The following is a 6,411-nucleotide window of genomic DNA, read 5'->3' on the forward strand; positions in this document are numbered from 1 at the left end:
TGGTGCCCTCACTGGTTCGGTCTTGAATTTTTCTTCTTCTTTTTTTTTTTTTTTTTAAATTGTTGAACATCTCCTCCTGTGTAACGCTACCCCTTCTGGCTATCTTGAGCAGGAGAGCAGGGCGACACGATGCACTTGGCTTGGGAACATTCAGGCGCAGACTAAGGCCTTGTATGCATGAGCTCGAGGAGGCGTATAGTAAAATCGCTTGACGGCGTTTCGCCACGGCGAAATCGACGGCTCGGAAATACTTGTAGTTCGCGTATTCTATCGAGCCTGAATTTCTGCACAACGGAAAACTACCCGGCTCAAGCTTTACTGCCACTAAACATTTAGCTTTCAGCTCGTAGAGGCGGGACTGCCGTATTTCTAACTAAGTGTGTGTAAAGCCTTAGTAGCCTTGTCTCTTGACTTTTTAACCCCCACCCACCCCCCCCACCCCCGACCAGCTGAGTGGACCAACCTGTCCTCCCCTCCTTCTCTCCCTTTTGCTCACTGATTCAGATTCCTCCAGTATGTGTGTGTGTGTGTGTGTGTGTGTGTGTGCGTGCATGTGCGTGTGCCGGTGCTTCGATGTGTGTGTTAGAATAGCTCTGTCTTGGGAATATCCCCAGTTTATCCTGACAGATTAGGCCGCTTAAATCTCAGAGCGAGGGCACGTTGTTTCCTTGACCACTAAAGTACACAAGCAGAGAGGTTACAGATCCGTCGGCCAGCTCTTTCAGACCTCAATAAGCCCGCTCCTTCTCCTCCAAACTCCCCCCCTCCCCTGCACCCACCCTTCCTCCCAAATGTGTTTATTTCTCTAAAAAAGGGCAAGGGCAATTTCCTTTCGTTTTTGTTTTAACCAAAGACCAGATTTTCATGCTTATGCTGCCAATTGCCATCAAAAACAAGCGGAGAGAAACAGGTTATCTGAACTATCTGACTTTTAAATAGCTCAACAACCCTCCAACCCTGTCCTACAGGACCTTTTAACTATCACACACGGTCTCTATGGTGTGTCCGCTTGGCCTGTGAGTGTGCCATTGTAACATATGCAAATTAAACCAAAACCGGAGGACCGCATGCTTCAAAATCTCTAATCTTAGTCTCCCCTATATCATGTGTGTCCAGGTCTGAGGAGCCTCTCTAATCTCTAACAAGTTTTCAGACACATGATCCTGTAACTAATTATAGCACAAGTCTTCTTTTCTTTTTTCTTTTCCTTCTTCTTCTGTGTCTCCATAGTGCTGCCAGGTTTCAAGAGACATGTAAAGTAACTCTAGCTATTAGAAATAACCAAGTGAAACATGATAGAAGTTCTGCGTTGTTTGGTGTTGTAATACAAAGGGGGTGTTTTGGGGGGTAGGGGGTCCTATATCCTCAGGTTTTAAGGTCTTAGCAATTTACCAAAACATACATTAGGACAAAATCTTACAATTTATTTTTTTTTTTTCCTTTCTTGGCAATATGAAAAAACAAATATGACTCAAGGGTTGCAAATGTGGTCCTTTTAAGCCTTCGTGCAGAAATGGACTGAAGTGAAATAACACTACTGATTGGGGTAGGACTTCTGTGTTATCCATGAATCCAGCTGTTGTCCCCGTGAGTGCTCAACCAGTTCGATCACAATATTGACAAATGAAGCGAGTGCTCTCTCTTTTTTGAGGCTTTTTTTTCTCTCTCTCTCTCTTTCTCTCTTGCTTTATCGTCTGTCTGAAAAAGAAGTGCGCATATATTTTACCACCGTGGCACCTTTTTTTTTTTTTTTGTTTTCCTGTTGTGATTCGTTCATCTCGGTGGGATGGGAACACGGCCGGATGGAGAATATTGTCTTTGTGTTCGCCCCGCCGACCGTTGGGAGATCTCGAACGCTGCGTACAGGTCGTTTAGAGGGGAGGGGACATTTTAGCCTTCACAAGCTTGTCTTTTTGATCCTAAAAGGAAACACACAAATTGGAGAACGAAAACCTTCGACACTCATCTTTTTCCCCCTAAAAGGGATGAACGCAGCAACAGGAGGGAACCTTTTGAGTCTCTGAACGGTCTCTGGGCGGCTCTAACAGTTCGATATTCCTCAACGTATGTTACCCTGTTTCATTTTGGAACCAAATATTGTGTTTTTTGTTTTTGTTTTGGGGTTTGTTTGGGGTTTTTTTCTGCATCAGTTTGGTACTAACTCCAGATGTCACTGAGTTGTTTTGTGTGTCAGCACTGATGGGTAAAGGTAAAGAAAATGGCAAGTAAAAGTGTGGAAAATGAGTATTTTTACCTTCAGTCGTCCAGAATGCTTAGAATGATTCTCCAGTTTACATCGGGATTGCTGTTTGTATCTACGAGATCTATTTTATGTTGAAATCTGTTTATTTTTGAGGAAAAAAACAAGAAAAACCTTTTGATTAGTTTTTTTGAGGGTTTTGGGAGGAGGGGGGGGGGGGGGGGGGGGGTGTAAAGGCTCATGTTGCCCCTGTTCGTCTGGCCTCACAGGAGGGACCGGACCAGAGGGTCACAGGCAACGTGCTCACTTAAACTTTTATTTTGTCTTTTTTCTCTCTCTCTCTCTCTCTCTCTCTCTCTCTCTCTCTCTCTCTCTCTCTCTCTCTCTCTCTCTCTCTCTCTTCTTTAATTTATTGATAGATTTATTGTGCTGTCATTTGGTATGGGATTAGAAACTTAACAAAGTTGACTCATTGTGAAGGAGAGGAGACTGAATGGAAAACTAAAAAGTACATAAAATAATTGTAGTGTAAATCTATCAATGTCTTATTATATTGATGAACATCATGAAATATATGTATATTGGAAAAACAGTATCTATGACAACTTGTACTTTTGTGCGTGCTTCATGTGCTTTTCTGTGGGTGTGCAAACAAATGAGAAGATGCAATTTTGACTGCAAAAAGTTCTGGGACCTTATCTGACCATGTATGAATAAGCATAAATTTATTACCGGTACCAATAATCAACCTCTCTCCTTAATCGATGCTTATTGACATGTACGTGTGCCAAAAATACATGGAGACCTGGAGCCATAAAAGTGCACATTCCTGCATTTGTCCAGAGTCTTGTTTACAGTTCCATTACATTCCGAACACACACACACACACACACACACACACACACACACACACACACACACACACACACACACACACACACACACACACACACACACACACACACACACACACACACACACACACACACACACACACACACACACACACACACACACACACACACACACACACAGCCACACATATCATGTCAACCATTTAAAGCAATGTCAAGCTCATTTTTAGTTTGGGGAAAAGAAACATATTAACCTTTAGTGCAAAAATATACAAGTCCATCTTAAAAAAAGAAAAAAGAAAAAGATGTAGAAGTTAGATTGTGTGTGGAAGTTTGCTGGTTTGATTCCCATTGTGGTTCATTGTTATGGACCCCTCAAATTGCAACTGGACTGCTTCAGGGTAGACATCCAATGTAAAACTCCAAAATGCAGATCACGTGTTAAAAAGGAGGCAGCAGATCAAACCTACACACATATGGGGTAAGATTATGCGCTACCTTTGCATTATTTACCCACTTATGATGCTGATATCTAATATAAAGGCACCGTTTTAGGTTAATGGCAGTCAGTTACAGTTCTTAAAATCATTCGTCGTAGATAAAAAAAATGTGTACAACCGAGTAAATTCTAATCATGAACATAAAGCATTTCAAAAGTGACATCTGTGGATTCCACTTTTCTCTACCACCTCAAGCCACTTTTCAGTGAATTAAAATTCTAATTTAACATATTTTGTTTAGTTTATTTGTGCAGATAACGGTCTTGGGATTTCATTGCCACTTATATTATTTCCAATTACCCACATTCTTACACTAGAGCCTACAGCAAGCAAGCTCAATGCTTAAAGTCATGCTGTCAGGAGGGTTTGCATAAACATGCATAATGCAACAGTTATTAGGAGAAGTTTGGGGGATTTTTCCTTGTATTTTGCACCAGAAGGTATCATTAAAATCGGCTTTATATTGAGATATTAGTCATTTTCCATAGTAATTGTTTATAAAGACATTTTCATCGTGTGTACTCAGTGTCACAACAAAGAAAACCTTTAAATTTAAAGGTTAAAATGGTACCAGTTCACCAATCCGGTTCACTTGAGATGAATTTGGGCTGTATGTTGCCCCTGAACTAAAATGTGTTGGACACTCCTCTCCGATACCTTTACTAATGCTAAAATAGCTAAAAGGAAGAACAGTGGAATTAAGATAATTGATTAATTAAGAAAAAACACCTTTAAGTTGGTATAAATACATTTACAGTACAGTAAAAACAATGGATTTGTTTCAGATGTTTAGGTTTGAAATAGGTCCGACCTTGCAGGAAGCCTAAAACACTCAAAATAAACTGAAATAACTTCATCAAATAATTCATATTTTGCTGAACTTAGAACGTTTATTAACTAAACTACAAAATTCCATGAGAAAAACACATACAGATTGCAGAGGTTTTTGTTTTTTTAATCATTATTATAAAACTGGACACTAAATCAATATATTTTGACCTCAGTAATGACCAAAAAAACCCACAAAGGTTCCTGCAGATGTCCTCCATCCTGTTTAATGGTGCAGTCAGTCACTCTTGAATCAAACTGGAGTAGAAAACACAGCTCCCGACACTGCTGAACACATAAATGAGCAGAGATCTTGGCAACAACAGCGCACTGCTAAAAGAAAGCTGAAGATTGCCTCTTCAAGAGGTTTCAACGAGACAATACAGTTTTAGAAAAAAACAAGTTTTTCATTTCAGAAACATCTTTCAGCAGTAGAGAGACAAAATCATGTCTTCAAGGCTTTGTGGTGACAAACTGTGAATTTAGATAAAAATCCCAAATCCGAGCTCGCATCTCTTGGCTTCTCTTTCACCAAATTTTAATTCCGACCTCATACATCATTTAAAACCATCAGTGATCTCGCCCAAAAAAGGTTAATACACCCTGAAAGTGAAGGCACATTTTGCACATGATTACCGAGCTGTGATGTGAAGAACAGCTGACACTCATTTCTCTCCATTTGTCACTTGCTCTGTCAGCACAACATAATCTGCGAGTGACTGACTGACTGCAGCTTCAAATGAAATCACTCGCTCCAAAGCACAACAGAATATAACTCTCGTGGAGGAAAGCCAATCCAATGGCGCTTTTAACGCTGTCAAATTGATCACTGATATTATATAAAATGCTCCTGGTTATGAGAAGGATCCAAGTCAAGAAACTACACAGAAGGTGAAGCTGCATTTAGAAAGCGCCAGTGGCAACGATTATGCAGTTTCAACACATAACCACCAGGTGTCACTGTCACACCTCCAGTTTGACGTACACGCTCCTGTTACACAACACCATGAAAGGTCTTTACTGACACAGTGACCTAAACAAAGTGTGGCTTTAATTAAACTTTAATATAAAAAAAGAAAGCTTTTGAATTAATCGCAGCTGATTCACACTAATATCTTGTTGTTTATTGATTCAAATCAGAGTTTAATCAATTTGTAACCGGCTCTCGGTGGAGTTCATGAGCATGGCGGGGGGGGGGGGGGGGGGGGGGGGGGGGGGGGGGGGGGGGGGGGGGGGGGTTGTATGTTATCTCTGTTCATGTAGTTTTCTCCAGGTCACCGCCACAGTGCAAAAACATGTGTCAATAAAAGGCTCAACATCATCTGGGATAGCTGGAACTCTATGTTGGATAAAGCAGTATCGAAGATTGATCGATAGCTGAATATTGGTGCAATATCATGAAGTTCAACCACAACTCGGTGTATTATAAAGACGTGATGGTGTAAATATCTGTGCTTGAATTCAATCAGTCAAACTCCTATTTGCAGGTCTTTCATGGTGATTTATGAAAGTATGAGTCTGCTTCTTCCTTCATGAAATCTGAAAAAACACATTTTGTGTATTTAAGCCTTTAACAGCAAACACTACCTCACTTTCAACACATTCTTTCTGGAAATTTAGTGAACAAATGAAGGTCCAGCTGAGATGTCTCAAATTTCTACTGAGTTTTTCATTTTTACTGGAAATCACGGAGCATATTTGCGAGGACCGCTTGAGAAATAACGCCGGCTTTATTACCGCTTCCACTGCAAAAGAGATTCACTGTTTGGAGCTGTGATATTGTCATTACTTTGTCTTGGACTTGATGGCAAATGATGACGTGTTTATTGAGCTGCTGCCATAAAAAGAGCACAAGTCCTCACTGTGAGATTTCAGTCTGAAATCCTATGAATACAAAATTAGATAGTCTGAGCTTTTTATTTGGGGGGGGGGGGGGGGGGCTTGAATATAGATCCATAATAAGTAGAGAAACAGCTAACATGCTTAGTTGCTTTTCCTCGTTCATCACTTCACCTCTGTGCATGTGTAT

This window comes from Lipophrys pholis, assembly GCF_963383615.2.
Source record: "Lipophrys pholis genome assembly, chromosome: 16".
Taxonomy (NCBI): Eukaryota; Metazoa; Chordata; class Actinopteri; order Blenniiformes; family Blenniidae; genus Lipophrys; species Lipophrys pholis.